Raw genomic sequence first — 14352 nt, forward strand, 5'->3', positions numbered from 1 at the left:
CATCAACCACTAATCTACTTTCTGTCTCTGAGAATTTACTTATCCTGGACATTTCATATAAATAGAATCACACAACACGTGGTTCTTGCGTCTGGCTTCTTTCACTGAGCATCGTATTTTCAAGGCTCTCCCATACTGCAGCACATGTCAGTACTTCATTCCTTTTCATGCTCAAATAATAATCCATGGTATGAAAATACCACATTTTGTTTATCCAGTCATCAGTTGATAAACATTTGGGTTGTTTCCACTCAGAATGGATCAAAGACCTAAGTGTTAAGAGATAAAACTAGAGGACTTCCCTGGCGGTCCAGTGGTTAAGATGCCGTGCTTCCACTGCAGGGGGCATGGGTTCGATCCCTGTCGGGGAACTAAGATCCCACATGCCGCATGGTACAGCCAAAAAAAAAAAAAAAAAAAAGAGATAAAACTATAGAAACTCTTAGAACAGGATAAAAGCTTCATGACATTGGATTTGGTGATAATTTCTGGGATATGACACCAAAGTACAGGCAATGAAAGAAAGATATATCGAACTACCTCAAAATTAAAAACTTATGTACCAAAGGACACAATTAAGAGTGCAAATGCAACCCACAGAATGAGAGAAAATATTAAATAAACACCTATAAACCATGCGTCAGGATTGTCCATAGGAGTAGAAAAAGGGGACGTATTTCTCCACCAGCTCTTGTTTCTAGTGGGTGAAGGTTTGTTCGCTCCGCCATGATTCTGAGTTGGGTATTCACAGCACTAAGGAGACAAGGGGGACAAAAGGGACCAAAGATGAGCTCTTCCACGTGCACCAGCACGAATCAGTCGGGCATCATCACAGAAACAGTCACCCCACAGTGGTGAGGGCACGAGTGGGCGAGGCCAAGAGTATCTGGAATGAGGCAGAAGAGGCGCCCCATACAGGAGGCTGTTAGGAATTGCGTCACATAAACCAGGAGTAGGCAGAAATGAGCAAGCCAACCTTCACTTTTCTTCTCAAACCTCCAGCCTCCCCTCCATCCTACCCTCATTCTCAGCTGGTGATGGCAGAGAACAGAGAAGCACTCAGATGAGAACTATTGGGTTGGCCAAAAAGTTCAATCAGGTTTTTCCGTAAGATGTTACAGAAAAACCCAAAAGAATTTTTTGGCCAACTCAACACCTCAGTTTCTTTCCCTACCACCTATTCCAGCAACCACCAATATTTGTACGCATACTCCCTGCCTTTTCTCTGTTAGGAAAGGAAAAATGTCCCTGCTCTCCCTGGAGGCAAACCCCCTCTTATGCTCAGAATCCCATCCTCTTGCCTTCTCAAGGGCTGACCTCAGACTTACGTTTGTCTCATCTTCCTGCATCACCAGTTTCTCCCTCTCCACTGCATCTTTTAGGCTGTCACCAAAAAGAACACAAATAACAAATGTTGGCGAGGATGTGGAGGAAAGGGGACCTTTACATGCTGTTGGTGGGAAATGCAAAAAGATGCATGCACCCCAATGTTCACGGCAGCACCATTTACAACTGCCAAGACATGGAAGCAACCTAAGTGTCCATCAACAGATGAACGGATAAAGAAGATGTGGTATATGGGTGTGTGTGTGTATACACACACACACACACACACAATGGAATACTACTCAGCCATAAAAAATAATGCAGGGCTTCCCTGGTGGCACAGTGGTTGAGAATCTGCCTGCCAATGCAGGGGACACGGGTTCGAGCCCTGGTCTGGGAAGATCCCACGTGCCGTGGAGCAACTAAGCCTGTGAGCCACAACTACTGAGCCTGCGTGTCTGGAGCCTGTGCTCCGCAACGGGAGAGGCCGCGATAGTGAGAGGCCCATGCACCGCGATGAAGAGTGGCCCCCGCTCGCTGCAACTAGAGAAAGCCCTTGCACAGAAACGAAGACCCAACACAGCCAAAAATAAATAAATAAATAAATAAATAAATAAATAAATAAATAAACTCCAATCTCTTAAAAAAAAAAAAAGAATGCAATATTGCCATTTGTAGCAACATGGATGGACTTGGAGGGCATTACGCTAAGTGAAACAAGTCAGACAGAGAAAGACAAATACTATATGAAATCACTTTTATGTGGAATCTAAAAAATACAGCAAACTAGTGAATATAACCAAAAAGAAGCAGACTCACAGATATAGAGAACAAACTAGTGGTTACCAGTGGGAGGCGGGAGGGGCAATATAGGGGTTGGGGAGTGGGAGGTACAAACTATTGGGTGTAATAAGATAGGTTCAAGGATGTATTGTACAACATGGGTATTAGAGCCAATATTTTGTAATAACTGTAAATGAAGACTAACCTTTAAAAGTGTATAAAAATTTTTTTTTAATTTACAAATACCCTTCCTTGACCCTTTGTCCCCTTCCAGCCACTGTTCTCTTGGAAAATCTTGGAAGAGGTCTCCATGGTCACTCTCTCCATCCCTCACATCCGTTACTCCCTGCAGTAAAAGTTACATGAGGTCTCCAGGGCTGGCTCTCCTCTCATTCCTGGGCAAGCAGTTAGACTTACAGCCCTTAGCAGTTAAGAGGGGCCATGCTCCTAGTTCTGGTCAGAGGGCTGTGGTCCAGGGGATTTAAGAGTAAGTAAGAGGTCCCCCCCACCAGCTCTTTTCCTGAAGAGTGACCTTTGAAGTCTGCTAGATGGCATAGCTACAAGATGGAGGGTGTAGATACCACAGGGCATAGTTACAAGATGCCAGATACACAGGAGGCCTAATTTAAGCAACAAATGAACATTTGTGTTAAGCCCCTGAGACTTCAAGGGTGCTTTGTTATCCCTGCCTAATCTAATAATACTCTTAACTATACACTCTCCAAATCGACCTGCTCAGTCTCCTATCCCTACCACTTCGTTAGACCACTCTCATCCAAGTCACCAACGAACACCGGCCAAATCCAGTAGTCACTATTATGTCCTCATCTATTGGCCTCTCAGCAGATACCGCAGAGTTGGTCACTTCCTCCTTTTTGAAACAGTCTCTAAACTTGGCTTGCCTGAGCATACTCTCCTTTGGTTCTTCTTTGCTGGAGCTTCTTTTTCTCAGCCTCTAAAATCGGAGTGCTGTGGGGTTCAGTCCTGGATCCTCTATTACCATTTATTTGCACTTTCTCCCAGATGACCTCAGTGATCCTTAGAGACTAAAATACCATTTGTGTGCACTGACACCCAAATTTATACCCCCATGTCCTACCTCTCCACTGAGTTCTAAAATTTATCCAACTGTCTAAGCATCTCAAACTTAACAAATCCAATTAAAATGAAACTTCTAAGCTATAATAGTCTTTGCTTAGCCCATGGCCACCCAGCTAGCGGTTACATTCTGACCTCCTTCGGGTCCCTCGGGGCTTCTCCTGGGTGCTTCTGGATCCTCGGAGTGGGTGTGAGTCATAGGGTGGAAAGTATTCCTCCTTCAACCAGAACATCTCTGCCTTTATCTGATTAGCTTCCACTTAAGGTTTCATTTGAGGGAAAAAAATTCCTCATCTAAGAAGCCATCTGCAGAGCCAGTGAACAATTACTGATTCTGTTCAGTTTGAAAAATGCCAATATAACCTCTCTGAGCCTCAGCTGTCTGATCTCTAAGCGGGGAGAGTAGTGTTGACCGCCTAGCGTGGTTGTGTAGTTGAAGTATCTGGAGGAGTTTTTAGGCACCTTGTAATTAGAAGAAAATCCACAAGAGGGGAACCAGCGAACAATCAGGGAAGGGTCATGTAATAACACTGAACGACAGTCTTTCCAGGGAAACTCGGTAAAGGTCTCACATAAAGTTTGGTTGAGCTATTATCATGGGGATGCTTGCTGTCCATTTATTGCAAAACCAATAGTAGATGCCGATGGTGCTTTCCCACCAGCCTGTGAGCTCCAGGAGTGGAGAGGTTATTTCTTATTCATCTTTGCATTCTTGGACTCCAGCACACAGCTGGGAATCCTGCCCTGAATCTGGAAAACAGCAGTGTGATTTGAAGTGGAGAGCATCCACTTCTACACCTGCAGGGAAAGGATGCTAAAGAAGCCAAGATGTAGGACCTCCCTGTGGCGTGGTGGTTAAGAATCCACCTGCCAATGCAGGGGACATGGGCTCGAGCCCTGGTCCGGGAAGATCCCACATGTCACGGAGCAACTAAGCCTGTGTGCCACAACTACTGAGCCTGCGCTTTAGAGTTCGTGAGCCACAACTACTGAGCCCAAGTGCCACAACTACTGAAGGCCGTGTGCCTAGAGCTCGTGCTCTGCAACAAGAGAAGCCACCGCAATGAGAAGCCCGCGCACCGCAACGAAGAGTAGCCCCCACTCACCGCAACTAGAGAAAGCCCGCGTGTGGCAACAGAGACCCAACGCGGCCAAAAATCAATATAAATAAATAAATTTATAAAAAAAAAAGAATCCAAGGTGTAAAACACTGTAAATCAACTCTACTTCAATAGAAAAACTAAATTAAAAAACCGCTGTACAGCAGAAATTAACACAACCCTGTAAATCAACTCTACTTCAATAGAAAAAAATAAATTAAAAAATTGCTGTACAGCAGAAATTAACACAACCCTGTAAATCAACTCTACTTCAATTTAAAAAAATTTTAAAAAGAAGAATCCAAGGTGCAGGGTGGCCCCTTTCCTTCCTGGGCTGGGAGCCGTTGCACCCCTTCTGAGGAATAGCCAGGGTAAACTAGACTGTATGCTTTTCTCAGCCCTCCCTCCAAAGCTGATTAAGTGGGTCTTATGGACAGTCACCATAGAGGAAACTTTGAGGAGAATGCCAGCAAGGTAAGCAGTAGGGAAAAGTGCTGTAGGGAGTAGAGGGAGAGGAGAAGCCAATAGCGTTTTTCCTGCTGACACTAGTTGTACTTCCTTATTCTAGATATCATCTTATTATGGGCTGAATTTTGTCCCCCCCGACCCAGTTCATATATTGGAGTCCTAACCCCTAGTTCTTCAGAATGTGACTGTGTTTGGAGATAGGGCCTTGAAAGAGGTGAGAAAGGTAAAATGAGGTCTTGCGGGTGGGCCCTAATCCAATAGGACTGATTTCCTTGTAAGAAGAGATTAGGGACTTCCCTGGTGGTCCAGTGGGTAAGACTCTGCGCTCCCAGTGGAGGGGGCCTGGGTTCGATCCCTGGTCAGGGAACTAGATCGTGCATGCATGCCACAACTAAGAGTTCTCATGCCGCAACTAAGTAGCCCGCACACGCAACTAAAGATTCCGCATGCCACAGTGAGGCTCCCGTGTGCCGTAACTAAGACCCAGCACCGCCAAAATAAATAAATAAAATCAACACTAAAAAAAAAGAAGACGAGATTAGGACACAGGCACATACCAAGGCATGACTAAGTTAAGACCCAGAGACGAGACAGCCGTCCACAAGCCAAGGAGAGAGGTCTCAGAGAAAACCAGTCCTGACAACACCTTGATCTTAGACTTGCAGCCTCTAGAACCATGAGACAATAATTTCTGTGGTTCAAGCCACCTGGTCTGTACCACTTTGTTATGGTAGCCCTAGAAAACGTATACACATCTCGATTGCAGACATATATCTTCTCAGAAGCTTCTGCTCAATGGAACCGAGTTCAAGAAGAATACTTTTGCAGAAAGCAAGGAATAAAGTGATGGAATGGGAAGTACGGGGAGTGTGGAAGGGAATGCTTGCTGTCCCTCCTAAGACAAAAGATGTCTCCTCTTCTTTCCTACCAGCTGGGCCTATGGTTCACAGCCTGTTGCAGTTGGCTGTGGCCATGACTATGATCTCTTCAATGGAATGCAGGTGCACCACTCCAGGCCTGGCCCAGAAACCTCCCCGGAGCGTCCCCCCATGCTCTGCCTGGGATGATGGAAGCCACACGTTCAAGATGGTGGAGCCCCCATCAGCCTGGTTCCTGTAGGACCACGTGGAGCAACTTGAAATATTCACCCTGGGTAGTTAAGTGAGCAAGAAATAGACTCTTCTGTGTTGTTCTATTCTATTTTGGATCTTCTCGAACAGGGGTTCAGCCTACCCAAAACATAAGACACATGTTAAAATAAACAAGTATAAACTGAGAGCATGCCGGTGTTTGGTCTTTTCTGTGGGTATAAAGGACATAGAAGACATGGGTGCTGCCCACGAGTTGCTTAAGGGTTGCCGGGGAGACAGACGAATCATGAGAGAAAATAGGGGAAGATACAAGACAAAAATTGCTGAATTGTGTGGCACAGACTGGAGTAGACACAGCCGGGTGTCAGGGAAAGAACCGCTGTGTCCGGGGGCACAGCTGCCAGACCAATTCATAAGGGGAAAGGGTAATGTGACAAAACAAAACACACGGCACTGAACAAAGTCGTGACACCAGGCGGGTAGCCGGCAGGAGCTGAAGGGAGGATGAGGAAGATAGAACTTATGGACGGCAGGGAATCTCGGGGAGACAGTGAGGTGCTTGTTCAAGAGGGGAGGCCAATTCTGCGGGAGTGACCGGAAAGCCTGGAACTTTTCCTGTGGGCAAAAGGAAATTAAGTGGCTGAAACCGTAGAGGTTTTCTCTCAAATTCGTAGGCACGTTTCACCCTACTCGATTCTAATTAAACAGTTATAGGGAGAAACAAAGCAGCCCTGAGCTTTATTCTCAGGTTGAGAAGGAAAAAGAAAACACATGATGGGAAAGGCATCACCCTGTTAAGATGGGTAGAACTTCAAGTCGAGAGCCAGGAAAACTGTCATTCTTCTGCTTCTGTGTCTCCTGAGGGAAAAAAGCAATGCTTAAAACAAAGGACAGAGAAGCAGAAATAGGGAATGCAAGTTGAAAGAAAACAGGCAAAAACTCTTGGGTATAAAATTTGCCAATTATTATCACAAACCATCCCAAGGGTTTCTGGGGGCTGTAAGCTCTCAGAGGGCAGCACCCCCATCTCGTCCATCTCTGTGTTCCGTGACATGTGATGGTGCTAGGAGACACAGTCACTAAATAAATTCTCAAATAATGATAATGCTTAGGATAAGACAAAGGAATTGGTAAGCAATGATGTAATGTGAATATCTTTGGGTGGGGAGGGGAAGGAAACAAAAGGAGGGAAGAGGGAAAAATGGAATTGAAAGTTCACGAAGTGACCTTAGTCTCAGTCCTGCCTGGATCCCTCCAACCGGTCCAGTTGGGGTCATTTATCCAAAATCTCCATCCTGTCTGATTCTTTGCTCCAATGAGAAAGGCCTACAGACCGACCTTCCCAACACATGACTCTTACCTGTAAGTTCCTCCACATGCTATTGGTCAAATTTACCAGCCTATGCTCTTCCTTGTCTTAAAAATCCTTTGTAAGAATCCAGTCCCCATACACTCTTGTTCCCAGTCATTCAAACAACTCATTGCCACCACCGTTTTGGGTACCAGCAGCATTAGGAAACTCACAAGCAGAGCTGTAATTTGAGAGACTCCCATTAGAAAGTAATGAAAACTGGCCGGGGGTGGGGGGGTGGGCGGTTACTGTGGGCCCAGGGTTGGGGTGTGAGGTTGGGGAGGAGGCTGAGTCTGGTAGTAAATGTCAGGCAGAGGCCTTCCCTTGGCTGATATCCGAGGAAGTCCACCCTATTTGATAGACCATGAGCTCATTGTTTTCATTCTAAACCAGTGTTTTGTTTGACTCAGGTTATAAAACTTAGTACAAGACAAAGGAATTGGTAAGCATGGCAACACACGAATGTTTGGTGGAGAAGATGTTGTTTTTCATCTTCAGGTACCTCTTTGTTGAAGCAGCTAAAGGCTCTGTGTACTGAGACCTGGGCAAGGCTACACCAGGGACACAGAATAAGAATCCATAGTTCTTATCCTAGAGTGGCTCAGGTCTTCAACAGGGAAAAAGACATTGTTTAGGACACTGGTTCAAATCCCGTGAGTGGATTTGGCCAAATGAAGCTAGTTCCCCTGGGTAAGTAATACCAAAATTGCTTTTGGTAGACGTTAATCATTGGCCTCTTGGTGAATGATCAGTTTTGTCTTCAATTACTCAAAAAACATAAAACTTTGGTTCTGGGATGCCCAAAACATCTGCCTGACAAAGGTGCTCTAAAAATGAGAATTACATAAACTCTAGGGCCCTAGGTCAATTATTCAAAATATTAATTAATCAGAAACAGTCTATTTGGAGCCTTTTGATGTTGGTAGCTTGGTTCACGTGCCAAATAATAAACTTTTAAGCAGCATTATTCACGATAGCTAAAACATGGAAGTAACCCAAGTGCCCATCGATGGATAAGGGGATAAGCAAAATGTGACATGTCCATCCAGTGGAATATTATTCAGCCTTAAAAAGGAAGGACAGGGGCTTCCCTGGTGGCACAGTGGTTTAGAATCTGCCTGCCAATGCTTGGGACACGGGTTCGAGCTCTGGTCTGGGAGGATCCCACATGCCGCGGAGCAACTAGGTCCGTGAGCCACAATTACTGAGCCTGCGCATCTGGAGCCTGTGCTCCGCAACAAGAGAGGCCACGATAGTGAGAGGCCCGCGCACCGCAATGAAGAGTGGCCCCCGCTTGCCGCAACTGGAGAAAGTCCTCACACAGAAAACGAAGACCCAATACAGCCAAAAATAAATAAATAAATAAATAAATAATAATTTTTTTTTTTTTTAAAAAAAGGAAGGACATTCTGACAGATGATACAACATGGGTGAATCTTGAGGACATTAGGCTAAGTGAAATAAGCCAGTCACAAAGACAAATACTGTATGCTTTCACTTATAATATTTAGAGTAGTCAAAATCATAGAGAGAGAAAGTAGAATGCTTGCCAGGGGCTGGGGGAGGAGGAGGGGAATGGGAAATTAATTGTTGAGTTTTACAAGATGACAAGAGTTATAGAGATGGACGTGCTGATGGTGGTACCACACGATAATTGTATTTTATACCCCTGAACTGTATACTTAAAAGCGGCTACGAGGAAAATTTTTATGTGCATTTTACCACAAATAAAATTGAGGAAAAAAAGTACCTTAAGGTGATTGATATCCTTTGACTCCTGCTAAGAAAACATCACCCTCATCCACTGTGTTCCCCATGTGCTTTTTAAAAAGTGGTTTCATTTCCACACCACACTTTCTGCTTCCTGTCGACTTCCTGTAACACTTGTTAACTTTCACTTCTGGTTTGCTTTGACTGCTCTATTTTGGATGTCATTTTCTTTTTAAGTAAACATTAACAACTCTAATCCATAGCCCCTATATTTTTGTCTTAGTAAAAACAAAAGCAAGAAAACACCGTAGCACTTTTTTCCTTTAATTCAAGTAGATGTCCAATATGAGATATGTCAGGCTCTGGTGATTTTCGGATTACTTTACTCCCTCTTCATTTAAAAATAAAGGGGGGAAGTTTTATTAGAAAATGTGCAGAGCCCTGTGCCCCAAAGGACTGGGTCAAACCTATACGGTGCACACAGCTCCATAGGAACGCAGAAGCAATTCATCGCTCCTTTGGGGGCTGAACAGAGAAGAGCTGTAGAATACATTTCCTTTTTCCTCTTTTCTTCCACCCGACTCTTATTTCTGCTTTTCTGTTGGTTCCAGTCAGATACAGGCACCACCTTCTCGCACTGACATTCAGGTCAGCTGCTCCAGGAGGAGGGTGAGACAGAGATGGCTTTCTGCAATGACCTAAAATGATCACTGGTTCCTAGTAATTGAAAGGAAAACTAATACGTGATTTTAAACATAAAGTTTTCCAATACTATCTTCTAACAGTGAAGTCTTAGGGATCTAGATGCCTTTCATTTTTGTTTTTCTCACTCCCTTCTTACTATCTGTTCATTTTATTGTTTTTCCCTATTTATCCCTTAATGTAAATAGACTCTTTTGTATGTATGATGACTTTCACATACGTATATGTGTATATATATATGGATATATATATGTATAACTGAATCACTTTGCTGTACACCTGAAACATTATGAATCAACTATACTTCAATTTTAAAAAAATCCCAGTTGGGAATCAAAACGCGGAAGAGGGCTACTTGGCATCTTGAACATCATTATTGAAATCTATAGCACAGGAAAAAGGAACCCTCCTACATTGTTGGTGGGAATGTAAACTGGTACAACCATTATGGAGAATAGTACAGAGGTTCCTTAAAAAACTAAAAACAGAGCTACCATATGATCCAGCAATCCAATTCCTGGGCATATATCCGGAAAACACAAAAACTCTAATTCGAAAAGATACATGCACCCCAATGTTCACTGCAGCTCTATTTACAATAGCCAAGACATGGAAGCAACCTAAATGTGTCCGTTGACAGATGAGTGGATAAAGAAGATGTGGCATATATGTATATACACACACACACACACACACACACACACACACACACATATATATATATATACTGGAATATTACTCAGCAATAAAAAAGAATGAAAAATGCCATTTGCAGCAACATGGTTGGACCTACAGATTATCATACTAAGTGAAGTAAGTCAGACAGAGAAAGACAAACATCATATGATATTGTTTACAGGTGGAATCTAAAAAAATGATACAAATGAACTTATTTACAAAACAGAAACAGACTCATAGATATAGAAAACAAACTTAATGGTTACCAAAGGGGAAAAGGAGGGGGAGGGATAAATTAGAAGTTTGGGATTAAAATACACACATTGCTATATATAAAATAGATAACCAACAAGGACCTACTGTATAGCACAGGGAACTATATTCAATATCTTGTAATAACCTATAATGGAAAATAATCTGAAAGGAATATATATATATATATATATATATATATATATATATATAACGAAATCACTTTGCTGTACACCTGAAACTAACACGACATTGTAAATCAACTATATTTCAATAAAAAGTTTTTTTAAAGGTTAAAAAAAAAAAGTAGTACAAACCTTTTGTGAACAATTTGGCAACATGCAGAAAAGTTGAAGTAAACCAAACACAATGATCCAGCAGTGCACCCAAGAGAGGTTCACACATATATAGGAGGCAAGTATAAGAACCTTTGGTACAGTACTGTTTGCTGTGAGGAAAACTCCAAACAATCTGAATACTTCAGAATAAGAGAATTGGTAAATATATGGCGGTATTCATACCAGCAATAGAACACAGAAGAGAATGAATGACTTGGAGCCACAAAGATAAACTTCAACAGCATAATATTGAAGGAGAAAAGCGGATTGCAAAAGAAAACAACCAGCATCATAACGTCCTCATAAAGCTAAAAAAAAGTAAAATAATAGTTTGTATTGTATTTTTTTAAGTTAATTTCATTTTTTTTATTGAGCTAATTGTGGATTTACAATGTTGTGTTAGTTTCAGGTATATGGCAAAGTGATTCAGTTATATATACATATATATATATCTATTCTTTTTCAGATTCTTTTCCCTTATAGGTTATTACAAAATATTGAGTATAGTCCCCTGTGATATACACTAGGTCCTTGTTGGTTGTTTGTATTGTATTGATACACATATAATGCAGAGAAGTATAAAAATATGTATAGGAGTAATAAATACAAATTCAGAATAATGGTTACCTTATTCTGTGTGTATGTAGAGAGGGATGTACAGAGGGGTCCTCAACTGTATCTACCTTATTTCTTAAAAGATCTAAAGTAAATATGGGGCAAAATGGTAAGATTTGATAAAGCTAGTGTGTGGGTGCATGGGTATTTTTATATTATTCTCTATACACTTTTTATAAGTTTGTAATATTTTGTAATAAAACCAGTGAAAGGTACTATTCAACTCATAGGATTCACAGAAATCGATTCCTTATAATCCGTAAGATTCTTCGCCATATCTATTAAAAACAATTGCTGTGTTTTATTTCATTGATGGCCCACAAGAGGGAGACCTAGAACGATTCAGGGACCAGATGTATAAATGTATATAAAGACAACCGGCATCTTGGGGAGCATGGCCGGAACCCCGAGGAAACCAGGGACTGTCGAGGCTCTGTCTGGCCTCTGTCTAAGGTAGGACAGACACATTCAGAAATCTGCAGAGCAACCACTCATGGTAAAGAAGACACATTGCAGGATGCAGTCCTAAAGCGAATGGCGTTTTTAAAAAACACAATTTAATGAGATGTTTGCAAAGCGAAGAACACGCGACAGCAAGAGGAAACTGGATTAACAGTGCAGGCAAACATGGGGGGCCCATGGTGTCCTCTGGAGCCTGTGGCCAGGTGCTCGGGGTCTGCTCCCCTGGAACAGCACAGAAAACCAGAAACTCCTGCCGCTTACCCAGGGAACACGGGAGAACTGCTCATCTACCTGTTTCTACCACAGCAGCTAGAAACAATACAGCTAGTGATAAGCATGGCTGTCCTACAGCTGTAATTTACCATTATGAGGACCCCCTTAAAGATTTAAACTAGGTATGATGACTTGCAGGCTTTTCCATTAATATTTCTGCTACTTACTTTATTCATTTGTAATCAGGTGCCCAAGGGTTTTAGTAAACATTGCGGAGGATACATACATTAAGAATAGTCTCTTCATTGGGATCTTGGTAAACCATTACTTCTAGTCGTTACTATTTAGTGCCTCTTCACCTCTGGGAGGGCAGGGACCCCCTAGTTACCTCAACAGCAATCTTATCTCCAGCAGCAAACGTTGTGCCTGCTACACCATTGGCACTCAAAAAATGTTTGTTACATTAATCTATAGCCAAGTATCCGTCGATAGATGATGGATAAGCAAAATGCGGTCTATGCATAAATGGAATATTTTTCAGCCTCCGAAAGGAAGGTATTCCTGGTACCTGCTACAACATGGATGAACCTGAGGGCATGAAATAAGCAAGTCACAAAAAGACAAATACTGTGTAATTCCACTTCTATGAGATACTACAGTCATCAAATTCATAGAGACAGGAAGTAGAATGGAGGGTGTCAAGGCCTGGGGGGGAAGTGGAGCGGGAATGGGGAGTTAGTGTTTAATGGGGACAGTTTCAGTTTAGGGAGATGAAAAAGTTCTGGAGATGATGGTGGTGACGGGTGCACACCCTTGTGAATATACTGAAAGCTACTGAACTGCACACTTACAAATGGTTAAAATGTAAATTTCATGTTATGTATATTTTACCACAACTTAAAAAAAATAAGGAAAGAAAATTAATGCAATAGAAGGGACATCGGAGAGGGTGAAATTCCCTCTGTTTAGGGTGGAAAGGCTCTGGATGGTTCTAAACTAGATCAGTGGGTCATCGTGGCCCGCATGGTGGGATCCGCAAAGCAGTGTGATTTGGGGTGTATGGCCTCCTCAGGGGGTCCTTCCGGAGGGAGGAGGAGACGGTCTGGAGCTCTCACCCCACCCCTCCCCCCAAACTCAGGAACCTGAGTCTGGCTCGGGGTGAAGCACACGGGTCCTGCTTCCCCCAAACACAGCCCCCAGGGGTCATCGTTCAGCTGAACCCCAAGAGGAGAGGAGACCAACAGAAACCAAGGGAGAGATGCGAGAAACCACCTCGTGAGTTGAAGTGTCACAGGTGAGCGGGGTCACAGAAACCGCCAAGCATCCCGAAGGGTAGAGAGGGAAGAACAGAAAGGCCTTTGTGCCGGAGCCGTGTACTGTAACTTTCTTCCCGCCGCCCACACCTGCCCCGGCAAGGTTCCCAGGGGCACAGAAGCACTGGTCACACCTGAGGAAGAATGGGTAAAAGGGAGGAGACAAGAAAAAGAAACAAAGAATATCTATCTGCAGGAAGAGCGAAAACCTAGCACATCTTCATTTTCAGAGACAGAAGCTGGATTCTGCAACCCATGCTTCCGTGACTTGGATATCGCCCATGAGCAAGGTCCTAGCTTCTAGGACACAGAACAAAGCGCCTCCTCAAAGGGAAGTTTACCACAGGGAAAAATCACAATCCTCCAGAATTCTCAGAAAAAGGCTGCCACCTGCCCAATCCACTGGTAAAGGGTTTTTATTACACAATCACGTAATAACTACGACCCGAGAGCTGGCTTTTATCCCACGTGTCGGGCTGTTGCCCTGTGAGGTAAGAGAAAATAACGCGTATATATTGGTCTCTGCCCTGGGTTCCTGGCACAAAGCTCCTAAAACCCTTGGAATTCCCTGGGTGACAGCAGTGATTGGAAGTTGGGAATATTCAGCCCCTGCTCCCCTGAGAGCACCCTCCTGAGAGGGCAGACAGGCTGGAAATGGAGTTAATAATGATCCATCAAGCCTCTGGGATGAAGCCTCCATAAAAATCTCCAAAGTGTGGGGTCTGAAGAGCTTCCAGGTTGGTGAACACGTGGAGGTTCACGGAGGGTTCAGCAGCTCTGCATCTCTTCCCATAAACCTTGCCCTTTGCGTCTCTTCCATTTGGCTGTTCCTGAGCCGCATCCTTTCACCAT

The sequence above is a fragment of the Balaenoptera acutorostrata genome, chromosome 7 (assembly GCF_949987535.1).
Source record: "Balaenoptera acutorostrata chromosome 7, mBalAcu1.1, whole genome shotgun sequence".
Classification (NCBI taxonomy): domain Eukaryota; kingdom Metazoa; phylum Chordata; class Mammalia; order Artiodactyla; family Balaenopteridae; genus Balaenoptera; species Balaenoptera acutorostrata.